We start from the raw sequence: 18,069 nt of genomic DNA on the forward strand, positions 1-18,069 counted from the left end.
TATTGAACATTCTGGAGGTTACATCGGTTATTAATGTACCAGCATTTTAAATTTACAATGCCTTATTTCGCGCTTACATTAATCCGTGATCTTCCAATATTAAATACTCTAATGAGTTACCTAGACAAATGTATTCGCGAAATTTCATTGCTCTACATGAATTACTTTTCGTTGTTGTGACTTTTTCCGTCAGTGTACTATTCATGATTTGGAAACAAATTCTGTGTGTGTAAAAACCAACAGCCTCCTACATGGGAGGGAGCATAGCTGGATAGAGAAGCGGAAAGGAGGAGATGGGCAGACAGAGATGGCGGAGTATGAAATGAACACAGAAGAGCGACAGAGAGAGAGGAGAGTAGGAAATGGACAGAGAGATAGGAGGGGAGGAGAAGGACAGAGAATGGAAAGAGGAGGAGATTGAAAGAGAATGGGAAGGAGGGAAAGAACAGAGACAGAGAAGAGGAGGATTTGGACAGAAAGGGAAGAGGAGGACGTAAAAAGGAAAGAGGAGGAAATGGACAGAGAGAGGACAGAAAGAGTGAGTGGAGAGGACGGAGAGAGTTGTGGGAAAGAGTAAATACACAGACAGGAAGATAGAAGAGATGGACTACCACCAGATTTAAAGAATACTTACCCATGTAACGCTGGGTACTCAGGTACTATGAAAAAAGAAATGAACAAACAAAAACTCGGAGGATAACTTTTCCTGTAAATTGTAACAACAGGACCTACGTTTTGTTTCGATTTATTACCCGCATTTATCTCTGTACTGCTCTGAAACTACAGGGTGTTTCAAAAATGACCGGTATATTTGAAACGGCAATAAAAACTAAACGAGCAGCGATAGAAATACACCGTTTGTTGCAATATGCTTGGGACAACAGTACATTTTCAGGCGGACAAACTTTCGAAATTACAGTAGTTACAATTTGCAACAACAGATGGCGCTGCAAGTGATGTGAAAGATATAGAAGACAACGCAGTCTGTGGGTGCGTCATTCTGCACGTCGTCTTTCTGCTGTAAGCGTGTGCTGTTCACAACGTGCAAGTGTGCTATAGACAACATGGTTTATTCCTTAGAACAGAGGATTTTTCTGGTGTTGGAATTCCACCGCCTAGAACACAGTGTTGTTGCAACAAGACGAAGTTTTCAGCGGAGGTTTAATGTAACCAAAGGACCGAAAAGCGATACAATAAAGGGTCTGTTTGAAAAATTTCAACGGACTGGGAACGTGACGGATGAACGTGCTGGAAAGGTAGGGCAACCGCGTACGGCAACCACAGAGGGCAACGTGCAGCTAGTGCAGCAGGTGATCCAACAGCGGCCTCTGGTTTCCGTTCGCCGTGTTGCAGCTGCGGTCCAAATGACGCCAACGTCCACTTATCGTCTCATGCGCCAGATTTTACACCTCTATCCATACAAAATTCAAACGCGGCAACCCCTCAGCGCCGCTACCATTGCTGCACGAGAGACATTCGCTAACGATATAGTGCACGGGATTGATGACGGCGATATGCATGTGGGCAGCATTTGGTTTACTGACGAAGCTTATTTTTACCTGGACGGCTTCATCAATAAACAGAACTGGCGCATATGGGGAACCGAAAAGCCCCATGTTGCAGTCCCATCGTCCCTGCATGCTCAAAAAGTATTGGTCTGGGCCGCCATTTCTTCCAAAGGAATCATTGGCCCATTTTTCCGATCCGAAACGATTACTTCATCACGCTATCTGGACATTCTTCGTGAATTTGTGGCGGTACAAACTGCCTTAGACGACACTGCGAACACCTCGTGGTTTATGCAAGATGGTGCCCGGCCACATCGCACGGCCGACGTCTTTAATTTCCTGAATGAATATTTCGATGATCGTGTGATTGCTTTGGGCTGTCCAAAACATACAGAAGGCGGCGTGGATTGGCCTCCCTATTCGCCAGACATGAACCCCTGTGACTTCTTTCTGTGGGGACACTTGAAAGACCAGGTGTACCGCCAGAATCCAGAAACAATTGAACAGCTGAAGCAGTACATCTCATCTGCATGTGAAGCCATTCCGCCAGACACGTTGTCAAAGGTGTCGGGTTATTTCATTCAGAGACTACGCCATATTATTGCTACGCACGGTGGATATGTGGAAAATATCGTACTATAGAGTTTCCCAGACCGCAGCGCCATCTGTTGTTGACAATTGTAACTACTGTAATTTCTAAAGTTTGTCTGCCTGAAAATGTACTGTTGTCCCAAGCATATTGCAACAAACGGTGTATTTCTATCACTGCTCGTTTAGTTTGTATTGCCGTTTCAAATATACCGGTCATTTTTGAAACACCCTGTATGTGCGTAACAGGCCAATTACCGAAACTACGTACACTGTTTCGAAACGCTCCAGAATACGTGCTATCGACAGTAGTAATGAGCATTGTATCACAGCTGCTGGGGCAAAACGAGGCTTCCATTCGGAAGCATAAAACACTCAGCATGCTCCGTCACATTACTGAGAGCTTCCTACGGGTTTGGGAGATTAGAAGCAACAGCGCTGTCCGCTAACGTGCCCGCCTGGCTGCAGGCGAATGTCCTCGGGACACAGACGGCGCTGCCCAGACGAGACGAGACTTTGATACTCGGCCACCGCCGCCGGAAACGCGCCTTTGATGAAACAATGGCCGGCCGGCCCGAGTTTAGACACTGGAGCCCGCTCCGCGCTGCTGCCAACTTTGTGAGGACGGGCTGCACATACGCGTACGCTCGCTACACTGTGACTGAACGTACTATAAGGGCACCGTAACTCAGTCGCGAAACTACCACATGCAGGCGGCAAAACTTGGGGTTCCAATGGGGGGTCACTCCGACACAACTACGCAGCAGGGTGTCCGTAGTTAAAGTTCCAGTTTCAAAACGCTGTAGAAAGAGATCCGCTGCTCAGAACGACGTCAAATTTGAACAGCATATTGGTGACGCAGTGGGAAATGTAAGGGTAAAAAAAAGAAAAGAAAGTGACGGTGTAAGCGTCAGAATATGTACACCAACAGACGCGCGGCGCACTTCCGTTCCTCTGTTTGCGTCTTACACACCCAACATGACTTGTCTTCATGAAGAGTCGCGTGCTATTGGTACAGCCCTCTCCAAGAACGGTGACTGTACGCCAGTTGCCCTGCAGAATTTCCAGACACTCAAGGGTACGGTGGAGCACCAACTATTTCTTTAGAGGGGGTGGGGGGGGGTGGCAGCAAACCAGCAAACCCTTCTACTGATTTCTTCAGCAAAACCGTTAAGAACACATACATACCGATAGTGTGGGAAGATGTGATAGATAATCAGCGCTATGGTGTTCTACAGCGAGAAATAACTCGTTAATACTAATGTGGATACAGTTTCATAGGTCGTGCTCTTTAAAACAATTTCATTTCGTTAATTTTTGAAAGACATCATTTATGTTGGAATACTTTGTTTTGAGACCATTTACGAAAAGGAGTTTATATTTATTGTAGACTGCAATGTCAATCGGCCAGAGAGAAAGCTTTTGTTAATATTACTATTTTACAAACTCTTTGCGTCACCTTTTAACGACAAAAAAGAAAAAACATAGTTTGTTTGAAAAAGAAGAAGGCATCTACTTTGTTTTTATTTAGACTAAAAAATTTTACGTACAATTTCCAAGTGTAGTTTTCCTCACGACAGTTCGGGAAACAGCCAGCCGGGGTGGCCGAGCGGTTCTAAGCGCTACAGTCTGGAAGCGCGCGACTACTACGGTCGCACGTTCGAATCCTGCCTCGGGCATGGATGTGTGTGGTGTCCTTAGTTTAGTTAGGTTTAAGTAGTTCTAAGTTCTAGGGGATTGATGACCTTAGAAGTTTAATTCCACAGTGCTTAGAGACATTTTTTTGAAGTTCGGGAAACAAATCCTCTCATGACATCCATATGATTAATTTTTCCAACCCTCTATTGAGGAACATTCAGGAGGAGTAGATGGGTTAGTCTCGACTGAGTCATGGTTGATCTGAGGTAAGTTTTAACTCGTCTCAAGGCGCTGAATGTACTCTCAGAGGATGCTGACGATATTGGAACCGCCAGAATCAGAATGATGAGGCGATTAACTTCCTGAAAGAGATTTTAACCGTATCAGGTTGAGCAATAAATTTTCTTTCAATAGAGCATACATTAAAAGATTGTATACCAGTGGTAATGGTTCGCAGAATTTCAAACTGTGCACGAAACCTGTACAGGTAGTACGTGTTCAAACTAATTCTTCCAAACGTCGTGTAGATGGAAGACGTGTTTTGGAGGAGTAATAAGTAACTCTTCAAGATGGGATAGTCGGTTTAGATCCTCTTGGTTTAACATTCCATCAGTCCCATTCAGAAGGAGATCAATAATTTCAAATAAATCTTTCCTAAATTTTCGTTCTTGAGACAATTTCTTGGGAACAAACGATGTTTCTGTGTGTTGCAACTTCACTGGTATTTTATATTTACGTTTTTAGAATAATACATAGCAAATGCTTCCCTAGTTTTAAGATTTGCAAGAACTAATTTAAGAACCTCTAGAGAATGTTTCACTCCAGCTGCATTAAAATTAGGATTCTGTACGGATCTGGCCAGTTCCTCTCACAGACTGTTTCATAGCAGCTGCATTAAAATTTGGATTCTCTATGGATCTGCCTTGTTCCTCGCATAGTCCAAAAACTTCAGTTGCTACTGTTATATGAAAAATAGTTTCAAACTTTCCGAGCTGCTTCGCATACCCCCACAGACAGACCTTCTTTCATCTCTAAATGAGCTTGGTACATTCAAAATTTCGGTAACTGTTACCTGGACCCGCTCATAGTTTACCCTGAAACGTGTCAAAGATTATACTCTTACAGCCCATTGGGAGGGACACATTGGAATCAGTCGTTGAGCTTTTGGGTTAGGGTTCATCCTATCGGCACCAGGTGGTAGCACAACTACTACATACACTTTTTTTCCTGTTTGCTGATTCTAGAGTTACATTTGAGACGTATTTCACAATTGCCAGTACATCGCACAATGAATCACAGCTTTTTGAAACTTCTTGTGGTGCCAGATCCGAACAATGATTATTGCAGTGGCTGTAACAATTCTTTGGCTGGTCTTGAAGAAGTATTTCCTTCACACCTTTGTACCGCCCAGACGTATTGACTGCACTATCGGAAACGTGGCCCATTTACATACTCAATTTCTAATGTCATTCTTAGAAGGATGTCTTTAATGGTAGTTGCCAGCGTTTGCGCATTGGAGTTCGCTGGACTATATCAGCCGAGAAAAAGTTCATTTATTTCGAGCGTCTTAGGGTCAACACAACGTACACAAAGTTTGTTCGCTCTTGGCCAGGCACGTCCATCGCTGAATCTGTCATAATTCAGTAAAATGGGGTATTTTTTATTTGTAGCCCAGTTTCTCTATGGATCATGTGAGTATCGCTGGCGCAACCAAGTGTCACGGAGTTTCAGCCATATCTTCAGTTCTGGCACATCGTTCTTCCTCTCATTGCGAAGTGTCATGAAGTTCCCAGAGACCGCTTCATGACTTGTCAGTGCGTTTCCTGTTCGATCCAGGAACCTGAGTGAACTGATAATTACTGGTAAAGCGGTTCTAGCTTTCTTCGGATCGGTCAGCAGATGTCGCGCGACTTTGGCAATCACATATGTGCTATCTTCACGTTACTGAATAACTGCGAGACACTCGTTGAAAAGCACTTCTTGTGTATCTTGAACTTTTCTTTAGCTTTTTTTCAGTTACAGAAACCTTCTTTAAGAAAATCCATCGCTTTCTGTGGTCTTCCAATGTTCACTAAGTAAAAGGGCCGAATGCAGTCACACTAGAAAACGCTACCACTCTTTTCTTCTTAATGTAGCCACGGATGAGCCACAAACCGTTCCGATTTATATGACATTCCATTTCTTCGGGGAAACTTACGCTTCTCTGATGGGTGAAATTTTGTTCCAAAAACAGGTATACTTGAAGTAGAGCCATTGTGTTTCCATGTGAGAATGGGGTGTGTGCATGCTTTGTCAGTCCTATGCCACAACTTTTATGTCCACTGCCTCAATCTGAAATTTTTAAGGATAAGAACTTGCGAAATGACATATCTCGCACGCATTACGCTGACATAAAAATAGCTTTCAACAAAAAAAATTTGTTAATAGTGTGTATGCAGTATAACAGCACAAACATAGGAAGAAACACTCATAGTTCACCATACAATGTTTACCTTAGCTGTATCAGTGCTTGTGCTTTCTTGTAAGTATCTTGGGCTAGGTTTACTACTATCAGACTGAGACTAGTCACTGTTACGTGTGTCGCTGCTACAAACCATTCTAGTTATTATAGTGCTACTACCACCAAAATGTTCCTTGACAAATTTTTGTTACATTGAGCAGTACCACACCTAAAATAACAAAATAGTAATAATCGTACATAAATATCAGACATGACCCATGGATCGATTTACACATAAAAAGGGAACCAAAAGTTACAAACTAAATGTAAAAATGACGCCATAAACCACTAACTGCATGTGTCGTAATTAAGTGGAATCACTGTAAACATTATTGAACACCTATACAGTGAATTATAAAAGAGCATGCAATTCAGACGTTACTGCAATACTGCAGTGTAGACGGAAGAACATTAACATCAGACATAACAAACAAACTTGCACTGTTCATACCATATCAACTGCAACTCATGATACATTAGAAGGAAACTCACGCAGTAAATAAAATATTATCAGTAAAGATAATGTGCACTACTATATTTGTTAAATGACGAACTTATGTGTGAAGCACTGTGTTTTCGTGTTTATTTGACATTCAACTTTCCGTTGTTAAATCAAGCTAAGTAAATTGAACGTAACATTTGTGATGAAACTGGTATGAAATACAGAAAACTCAAATCTCGTTTCCTGTGTACGAATGATTTTCTCAATGGTCGTATAACAGGAAAGTATGAAGTCGCACTCGCAGTGTATTGAAACTTCTAGCAAGAAGCGGCTGTATATTTTTACTTCCTGGTGTTTTTTCGACAAGTTGACTTGCATTAGAGCACTGTACTTTTCATTTCAGATGCTAACGAATGGCATTAGTATACTTCCACGTTATGGGAGATAAAGACATCTCAGTATTTATTGTACAGAGAACTACTCATCTTTTTACGTACCATTATTTGCTGAAAACCTTGTTTCAGTATGTTGAACTGTTTATGTATAGTGAACTGTCACGCTTAACTCTGCATGTTGTGCAGAAACATATCATGTACGGTGTTTTACCAACACATACAATCCATTTACTAGTCACTGGAAAGATACAGCTTTCGTAGTACGATAAACAATTACTTCCGTATGTTAGCTCCAGTTGGTGGGCTGCAACACATGACTTTAAGTGCACAAAACGTGAAATAGGCAGTGAAGTCATTCTTCACTACAAACTCGTCAAATTACCTTCACTAAGTTATGGAACTTCATTTATAAACAATGTAAAAACTATGACTAATAACGGAAAGGTAGCCATTTCACTGTAAGCGTGAATGTTCGGTTATAATATAGCAATTTTTTTTTAATGAAATTACATGAGAAACACGGCATAGAGATAAGAAAAACCCCACGCAAGTCCCAAAAGATAACTGAAAATTCTGTTTCCGCTTCGGTTCTTTCGTGTTGCAGGGTGAAAAAGAGTTATCCACAAACGGTCCGCAACAATAATACCGCGTCTATGACCCAGGAAAACGAATTGTGGTAATGAGTCTGGATAATTACTCAGTGAGTACGAGACTACTGGATTAAAATATCTATAGTGCCATAGTAAGCTGAGAGCTGTTTTTAGCATGAAAGACATTATCGAAGCAATAAATGCCACAACTGATTGAGTGCATTGTTTAACTACTATTGCAGGGTTGGCTATGAGAAACGTGGCCACTAAACAAAGCAGTGTCAAACCATGAATGTATTATGTATTCCTATGAGACATAAATAGGGCACATTTGTAACTAGCCAAATTAATTAAGATTTTCATACTGAAATGTTAATGCAGTGCGTGTCAGCGATTATTAACTTAATAATAAAATGCTATATAGCAATGTTTAGGAATATACGTCTCACTTTTCCGATGCTGCAATAGAAGTGGACTTTCTCTTTCTGTGGAATAAAAGGATGATCTGAGTACACTGTCATTATGCCTAATTTCAGGACAGGCTGCAATGGGTTATGGAGGCATTTACTTGCAACACTACATCTAGCTAAAACGCATGGGTGCAAATACAAGTTTTATTGAAGCTTACGAGAATTATTCCATTTTACTTCTCCATACAATGTTATATGTGAGTAGATTGGACCTTTCTGTATTAGTTTAACTTATTTAGTTATGTAGTGATTATCGACACCTTTTTTCATTCAACCTTTAAATGTCTTGTTGTACTAGTAGGGGATGTTTATTCACCGACCGTTGTTAATTATTTCTGGAACATTTCTTCGCGTTCTTGTGTTTGAATCCATGGGGCTGACCTGTTTGCCCCTGATATTACACCGAGTTCTGAGTATTCCAGCGTTTTTTCGCTTTTGTATTGAGATTTGGAGCCCCCTTTAACTCAAAAGCATTTCCATTGTATCGGAAATAACTGACATCTCTTTGCAAATTCTTTCGGTTACCCATAGCTCCCCCCACCCTCTTTCCTATAAAGCTAGCACCGAGAAATGTGAGAATATAATTACATTTACGTTCTTCGATGAACCACTGAGAACAATCAATATTGAGCTATGATATTCATGACAAATATATGAAGTAAAATAATTGCAACCTTTCAATCATATCACTTCGAAACTGCGAATGAAATGTGTGTGTCTTTATCTCTGTGTAGAAAAATGGAGAAAAATCACTAGCTTCACTGTGCACGATTCATGCTCGTTACCAGACCAACAATGCATAGCGATGTAGTTACGGCTGGAAGGCATGGTGTTCGTGAAGCGAGGGAAAAAGGGGGGAGTGTTAGAACACTGCCTATTCTCACATTTAGATTACCACGTTATTTTTTTTTTTTTTTTTTTTTGCTTAGATGTTGGAATGTTCGTAGAAAGCGACGGACATTGTCGTAGTGGCGAGCCAGGTCAGGCGTACTGTGGGGTGGCTGGTGGAATAATTGTTATTAAATGTTTTGTATTTATATCTGTGTTGTTTGCCGTTCTCAACAGTGGCTCTCTAACTACAATATTGGCAACCAGAGAGTGATTAGCAAAACGTGAAGCATGTAATTAGAATCCCTAGTGCCCACTTCATCTGAGAAATACATTTATAGCTACAGCTTATAGCTCTGAGGAATTAGGAGATTGTCTGGGATTCATAATCAAAAACCATTCTCTCTAAAATGTTCACTATATTCTGAAAGTCACAGACCAAAAAGAATCCTCACAATCCAACTACCAGAGCAGTTCAGGGTCTAATGCGCTGATGCCACTATAACTGTTCAAATTAAATGTTTAAGTGAACGCTCGCCATAATTTGACGATAATGTTCATCAAACGCCACGCTAAATAATGGTAGAATGTCTGTCCCACGGCGGCACGTGAAATACGACATACGCAAACTGAAGATAGATCATTAAAGTCATCCCAGAATTAACACTTCACTCGAGAACGATTTCATGCTTACACGTATACCGAGTAACTTAGTACGGCATCCGAGGCTGTTTAGAGCAACGATACCGACGCGACGCGACTCCCGGCACAGGTGGTGCGCTAATCAGCGTCTGGAGAGAACTGGGCCCTTCTTCTCTCTCGCAGCATTCTTATGTATCAAGCCGCGGTGTGGACGGCTAAGGGAACGCCTGATCAAATCCACTCTCCCGACTGGCCCCTGGGCTAGTAATGCGCCACTTTAAGTTATCGAATAAATCATTGCTTCCTTTGCTGATGGCCGATGATGCTTTGAATTTAAATCTGCAATCAGCACACAGGTAGGTAATCATAATAAAAGTCTGATGTGGCTAAGTACAATATTTTAGGGGAGAGAATTAATTTATTTACACTACACGCAGTAGACGAGCTCTGAACTTGCCCTTTGGAGATACGCTATCGCTATACTTTCATAGTTATTCTGTTGAAACATCTCACATCTTTATGATTATAGCGGATCTCCCTTCTACTTAAATTTAAACATCCTAGCCTTATTTATTCGCCTACTTAATCTATCTTGCTTCCTTAATTTCTAAGACAAAAACCATAAAATCATGAATATCAACTAAAATTTTAATTTGTGAGATCCAGAATACTGTTTCTACTAAATTATTATGCAAAAGAAATCTAAATATAAATTTTTAAGTTTCTATCTCTTTTCTGTTGCGCCAATGATTTTTGCAGAAAAACATCCAAATTTCGAAAATGGTTCAAGTTATTGAACTGATATTCAATACATATTGATTTAGTATTACACCTGACATGCTAGAAACGTTTCAGGTTATTTACTTGATTTTTAAAGTATTGCGCAACATTTATAACGTCAGAGCTAGTTACAGCGGACTAGGCTGGCACACAATGGAAAGACTGATGTGAATTTTATACGGCGTGAGTAGGCAGCTACCCTACATCACCCTCTACTTATTTTTTTTTTTTTGTAAATGGAAAGAAAGAAAAAAAATTAATTACAAAAAGGGAAGCAAGAGTACAGCTTAACTCCCTACGAAAATTAGAATTGAAATGTAAGCATATAGAAATATTAAAAGAAGACTGATTACATACTTCAATTATTTAAATTGCTGGCATGTTCACTGCCTCTTAATAAGCAACATTATCACTCAGAATTTAAGCAAAATCAATTAAATACTTTGGCATACATATTGCCTTAGACAGACAAACACATAAAATATGTAAAATTATGAAAATCTTAAATCCATTAAATACATTTTTACATACACAAATTCTAAGAAAATAGACAGTTATTCATGATACATAAACAGATAATTATATCTTAGCAGTCTTTTCTAAACCTGAAAGAAAATTTCACAAATCATGACAATTTCATTTTTACACACGTGGTTGTAGCCGCTTTGGCTGGCGTTCTACACTTCCATTCACAAGGGTAGAGGAGGGGCAGTTGCTATGGTGTGCGTCCTTCACATTCACTCTAAATTACATGGGGAAAGGGGAGGGATCACTGTGAGTTGTGTCCAAGTCACTCCACGTTTTCACGCAGCTACCAAGCCGCCATTATCTGGTTTGTCCTGTAGAACAAACAAAAGAGTGCCTCAGACTCTGTTCACTTAATATCTAACGGTGGGTCACAATGAAATGGGGATATATATATTTTATCTTTCAATATGTTACTGGAACAAAGTTAAAAGAACTTTTTCAATTTTACTCTCGCGGTTACTTAACTGTGATAAAATCGATAAATAAATGGCTCAAAACATCGTTAGTCACATACTAGAGAAAATTTATGCTCAAGGCATACAATCATAAATCCTATTAAATCTCAGTTTCTCATTTCTGTGCCGGAACACTGAACCAATGCTCGGTACATTCCTGATACATTTGTATTTTATTTAATTAGCTGACTCATCTTCGATTTCCTTATTCTTAGAGATAGTATGAGTATATTTCATTAGTAGTTGTCTTCTCAGCTTCTTTGTACATGTGAGTAAGTTGTGGTAATAGTACAGTTCTGAGTGTTCAAAACACACTACGTTTAGTTTACTACTAAATCCACTTATTGGTCCTCTGCTGCTGTGTCGATTCCACATCTGCAATTATGTACTTACTTCATCGAAGTGTATTTATGCTGAGCTATAAATAATGTTACTCAATTATGTTGCTAGTGTATGTACTTATTCAACAGTCACTCTATTAACATTTATCGCATAGGATAGGACATTTATTTCATATCTATAGTGTATTGCAGCTGATCAGTTTGCTCACGTGGCAATCCATTTCCTTTCGATCCGACGCTGAAACCACTAAAGTGCATTAAGTAATTATGGACGAGCGTAATGCTAAATTCCTTAAACCTATAGGACACCATGAGATGCTCTGTCTCATCTTACATAAGGATACCTATGGCCGCATTCACGCCTCCAACTCATAACCTCAATACGTGTAGGTGTGTCCTGTTACACACTACACCAAATAACGGCCAGCTCCAACTTTATAAATATTTCAAGGACGTGTTCTTCACGTCTCAACCACAAACACTGTTCAATTCTATTACACTGCCATTCCTTGCTAGACAAGGTGAGTTCATTCATACAACTTATCTGCATATTTTATATCACCAAGCAATCTCTTTTACTATTAATTAGCTCTACAGCATACAATAGGTTTCACTGCCACTTCAGATACTGCTTGTACACGAATTTGTATATCTTTTTAAATTACTGTTGACGGACCATTTCCAATGAAACAACAACTCTGTACTTATAATATTACCAGGGTTCTATACATACTAGTTACTCAAATACCCTTGTATCTTAATTACATCATACATCTCTGTTGTTTATGTCACTGTAGGTTTGTCACATTAGGTATTTTCTTCACTCATCGGTGGATAGAATGGTTACAGAACTCATGGCTTGATTGCCATGACGGAAAATTTTTGTATTGCAAAGAAGGAGTCGAAACTTTGATGGATAGGAAAGATGAGGAATGAATGAGACCTGTAAAGGAAAGAAGATCTCACACAGCTGGGACTGCACAGATGCCACACTGTGTAGAGGTTACAGAACAACCTCCTCCGTACAGCATTCATTCACTACCTATGAACTTCTTTAGGTCGTTCACGTTCCTGCGACCTAACGGCTTTTTACTCTTAGGGTACTCTAGCCTATATGCATCGGCATGTGGTTTATCTGTGATCCTGAAAGGTCCTTGGTATACGAACATGAATTTCTTTGTTTCTGCATTTATTTTCTTTGATTTTTCCTTGGTTTTGACAAGGACTATCTGACCTTTCAAAACTGGTGGGTACAGCATTTGCGTCAAGATGCTTCTTCCTTTCCAATGCTCTTTTTCTTATATTTTCCCTAGCCTTGAACTTCTTCTCGTCTGTGGATATTTGCGCTAGAATAGGGAATTCTACCATATCTGCAATCACATTGTGAGGTTCTTGGCCAAACATCAATTCACAAGGCGCAAAACCAGTTGCATAATGCCTTAAGTATTTAATTACATTTTTAAAAATACTTCATGTGCTCTGCCCAACTTGAGTGTTTCCAAGCACAATAAGTCCTGCAAAGCCTATTCAATTCTCTCATAATACCTTCAGTCATATTTCCTTGGGGGAAATACGCAGATATTTTCAGATGTTTCACTCCAGCCTTATCCAGACATTCTTTAAATCTATCAGAAGTAAATTGAGGCCCATTGTCTGACAGCAAATTCTTCGGAACGCCAACTTTCATGAAGAAATCTTTTTCCAACTTTTCTAACCAACGTTTTTGCATTTGCTCTTTTAATTGGGTATAGCTTAACATATTTACTAAATCCATCCACAACAACAAAAATATGGGTGCACCCACCTCTCGAAGCAGGAATAGGGCCAACCAAATCACAAGCCAGTAATTCTAGAGTTTCAGTTGGCTCTACTGAATGCATAACCCCTTGTATTCTGGTGTTAGCAGCACGGACTTTCTGGCACACTACACAAGATATTAGACGCTTGGCAACACGGCGGTACATGTTGTCAAACACAACTTTCTCTTTTAATTTTGCAATGCACTTGTTTGCACCTTAGTGCCCATACCTCAGGTGTACATAGTCGATTAGTAAGTCTACATGTTGTGAGGGAAAGCACAGCTTCTACTCACAAACACCTAGCTTTTTCCTCCTAAACAGAATACTTTTATGCAGACAGTAGTATTGCGAAACCTTATGATACTTCACATTTCCTAAATAGCTCTTCACTAAATTCAGCTGGTGATCTGCATTCTGCTCACGTCTCAAGTTCTTAATCACCCTCTTTAATGCACTTTTTTCCTTTACTTCGTGCAACGCAAACATTCGTACTTCACTTAGGTCTGTTGCTGTAATTCCCGCGACATCACAGAGCTCCGCACTTCTAGATAACCCATCGGCTACCAAATTATCTTTTCCTTGAATATATCTAACCTCAAGGTGAAACTGCTGGAGATACAGTGACGTCTTACCAAAAGAGCATTCCTCAACTTACAGGTCTTTAAAAAAGTCAACGCCATATTGTCACTGTAAACAATTATCTTGTGACCTAATAGATACGGCTCAAATTTCTGTACCCCAAATACAATTGCCAATGATTCCAATTCTGAAATGCCATAATTTCTCTCTGCTACCTGTAAAGATCGACTTGCGAAAGCTATAGTCTTGTGCACTTCTTGTTCGTTCTCTGTTTCTCCTTGGAATACCTCCACAGCTATACCATAGCCACTAGCATCAACAGACATACAGAATGGTTTTTCAAAATCAGGATGATGTAAAATAGGACTATTAATTAAAGATTGTTTAAGCACCTAGAACGCCTGTTGACATTCTGCTGTCCAAACCCAAGGGGTATTCTTTTCAGCAGGAGGTGAAGACAGGGCGCATTAAAAGCCTGATCACTAACAAAACGCCTATAGAAGCCGAAAAGACCGAACATCGATCTCAACTGCTTCTTGTTTATGGGAGCCTCAAATTTTTCAATGACTGCTAGCTTGCCTGGGTCAGGAAGAATACCTTTTCCACTTATATATCCCAAGAAACCTATTTCCTCTTTAACGCACTCTGTCTTTTCAACCTTTAGTTTCATGCCACCTCTCTCAATAGCCTCTTAACACTTCCTCTAATAAAACTATGTGTTCTTCCCAGGTAGGAGTTGCTATTAACAGATCATCTACGTAGACTGTTATTTTATTACTTGAGGCTGGTCCTAAAACATGGCACATCACACGTACGAAGGCACAAACACAGATATTAAGTCCGAAAGGTACCACGCGGTATTGGTAACAAACTCTTTCGTACAAGAAAGCTGTGTACTTCCTTGAACTTTCCGCCAGTGGCAAATTCAAATATCCACACGTGATGTCCATAGAGGTTAAGAATTTTACTCCCCGGAACTTTTGTAATATCTCGTCCATGTTCTGCGGTCTATCACTTTCCCTAACCACTATTTCATTCAACCAACGAGCGTCCAAGACCAATCTGACACTCCCGTCTCTTTATGGTACAACAACAAGAGGATTACTGTACTCACTGACCGCTTTTTCAATCACACCCCACTCTAACATTCTCTGTATCTCCATTCGAACCGCCCCCTTCCTAGCTACATGTATTTGGTATGGCTTCCTAAAAAACACTTGGCCAGGTTTCACCTTTAATTGACATTCATAACCTGTGACCACGCCAGGTCGATTTGAAAATACCTTATGATGCTTTTTTAAAACCTGTCTCAGTTCTTCCTTCTGATTAGCTGAAATTTTATGGATTTCCTGCAATTTAGCTTCTATTTTGTCCAAAATAATTGCTTCTTCTTCTTCTGTGTTTACCTTACTTTTACTAAATTTAACACCTTCGTCCCAATATCTCCTATTTTTCAGAACTCGTATAGGCAGCTCCAAAGTTTCTTCATTAGTTACTACATGTTTATCAATAAAAGGTACCGTAATTACTCCGGTTATCGGCAAGACCATTTTTAACTGGCTTCTTTCAAAGTCAACAACACTCTGATATTTTGACAAGAAATCTATGGCAGTTAAAACCTCAATACTGAGATTGTTTACAATTAAGCATGGATGATCAATTAAATTACCATTAATATCAAAGGGCAGCAAAGCTTCTTGCTTTACCGTTCTTGACACCTTGCTAGTAGCACCAATTATTCTTCGTCCTGATACCCTCATTACTGTCAGCTTGTCTTTACCAGGTAATGCATCAAAGAAGGACTGAGATATCACACTCACCTCACTTCTACTGTCTAAGAGACAACATACATTGATACCCAACATATTCACTATTATTATAGGGTGGCGTATTCTAGTTTGTACAGGTGGTTCCTCAAACTCATCCAATAGGTCCTTTTGGATTTGTCTCCAACTAAAGTGATCGACATCTGTCTTCATTACATTTAGGTCAAAGTGTGTAGGGGTTTCCTGAATTACATTTTCAGCTGCCTTTTCCAGTCGGTCTATGAATTTGAAATCGAAACACCGCACGACTTCATTACACTTAGTTTGCTGAACATGACCGAAATTACTGTAGTCTGAGCGATTCTACGCCTCCAGACCGGGCATAACACTAGTTACAGCTAAACCACTTTCACTATTATCGTCGGGTTCCTTCTCAAGTGACAACTGGTCACAGCTACTCGGTTCATGGACCCCCAACAGGCTATCCTCTACATTATCACTTACCTCCTGTCCTAAATCTATTAGTACAGCATCAACATCCTGCACAGGCACTTTAGATAAGAGCACATCATCCTCATCGTAAATATAAGCATGAATTTCTTCTGCTTCTTCACCTGACAATTCAGTATTTTGTAGCTCTTCCCTACCGTTACACTGCTCTGCCTCCTCTTTCTCTTCCCACTTAGAAAGCGTCTCTAACACGGTATCTATCGAATACTGTGAGTGATCTAATATTTCTGCTGTATCCTTAGGTGCTACCGACCCCTCATCCATATGTTCAGTCTGAGTATTTTAATCTGTCTTACCAATTACTGTAACTAATGGCTTAGGAAAAGTAACCGCCTGGTGAGCGCCAGTGTCCTCATAGACGGGAACTAGTTTTCCTGCTTCGGCCTACTATTGTTTCCTTTATTTCCATTATAGTTAACTGGCACAGCATTGCTTTCCGCACTGTTGTTTACCTGCATAATTTTGTTGGGAACACAATTACTATCATTTGGATGCCATTGTTGGTTCTGATAATTGTTTCTCCAATTCCTACCTCTCTTAGGATGGCGACCACCTACTGTTCTGATGTTTACATTGCCATTCTGCTCGTTCTTAAAATTACTACGTTATTAGCATTTCTGTTAAAACGTGCTTGCTCCTCATTGGCAGCAACACGCTCTAAACGTTCCAAATATTCAATGAAACGATCCAGATAGTCTCTAGGGGCAGATATAATTCTAGTTTGCCAATACCATGGCAGTTTGGCTTCAAGACCTAGTATTAACTTTTCGGCCAAATGTGACAAACGTGAGATCTATGACCTGGCAAACTGTTTAATAGATTCCTTGCCTACATTGAAGCGTTTTCCACTCCAAAATTCTCTCAACACTTCATTTAGCTTATTATTGGACCAATACTCATTAATGAAAGCTGTTTTAAATTCCGCTAATTTTTTACACTTCAACACAACATCAGCTGACCAACGCATGGCGTCAACTGCTAAATGGCTTCTAATAAATGAGATTTTCTTTCATTCAGACCAAGTTGGTGGAATCACATATTCAAAATCGTTCCAGAAATCTAGCGGCTGGATATTTTTATCTGGATCGAACCGCAAGAACTGCCGACACCCGATAAAAGCGGCATTTGCAGCTACAACTTGTTGCATACTACCATTACCACAAGTTACTGAAGCTACTTTACTCTCAATGTTAGCAATGTTATTACTAATATTTTCTACTCTCATTTCAACATTATCTACCCTTTGCACAATATGAGTAGTATCAGTTTTGATTGCGTCTACTTCTGCTTGACATATGTTTACTTTTATATTAACATCTTTAAACCTATCTGCGCACAGTTCAGATTCCGCCTCGATCTTTTCTGTTAAGTTGTGCTCCAGCTTCGCATCTTCCATTTGGAAGTCTTTTCCAACCTCAGCAACTTCGGATTTTACTGTTTTATACATCTCAGAAAACTGTTGAGCAACCTTTTTCTTAATACCCTCATGGTTGTAATCAATTTAATATTTTAAACTGTCCAGATCCTCTTTCAACTTATTGCAGCCAGTCTTGAAGGAAGTTTCTAATTCAGCTTTATTGGATTCTAATTTTTTGTCCATTGCCTCAAACTGTTTATTAAAATTGGTTTGGCTGGCCACAATCTCATACTTTAATTCAGCATTACTGGCTGACTACTTTGCATTACTGGCAGCTATTGTTTGTAATATAA

The sequence above is a fragment of the Schistocerca cancellata genome, chromosome 3 (genome assembly GCF_023864275.1).
Source record: "Schistocerca cancellata isolate TAMUIC-IGC-003103 chromosome 3, iqSchCanc2.1, whole genome shotgun sequence".
Taxonomy (NCBI): domain Eukaryota; kingdom Metazoa; phylum Arthropoda; class Insecta; order Orthoptera; family Acrididae; genus Schistocerca; species Schistocerca cancellata.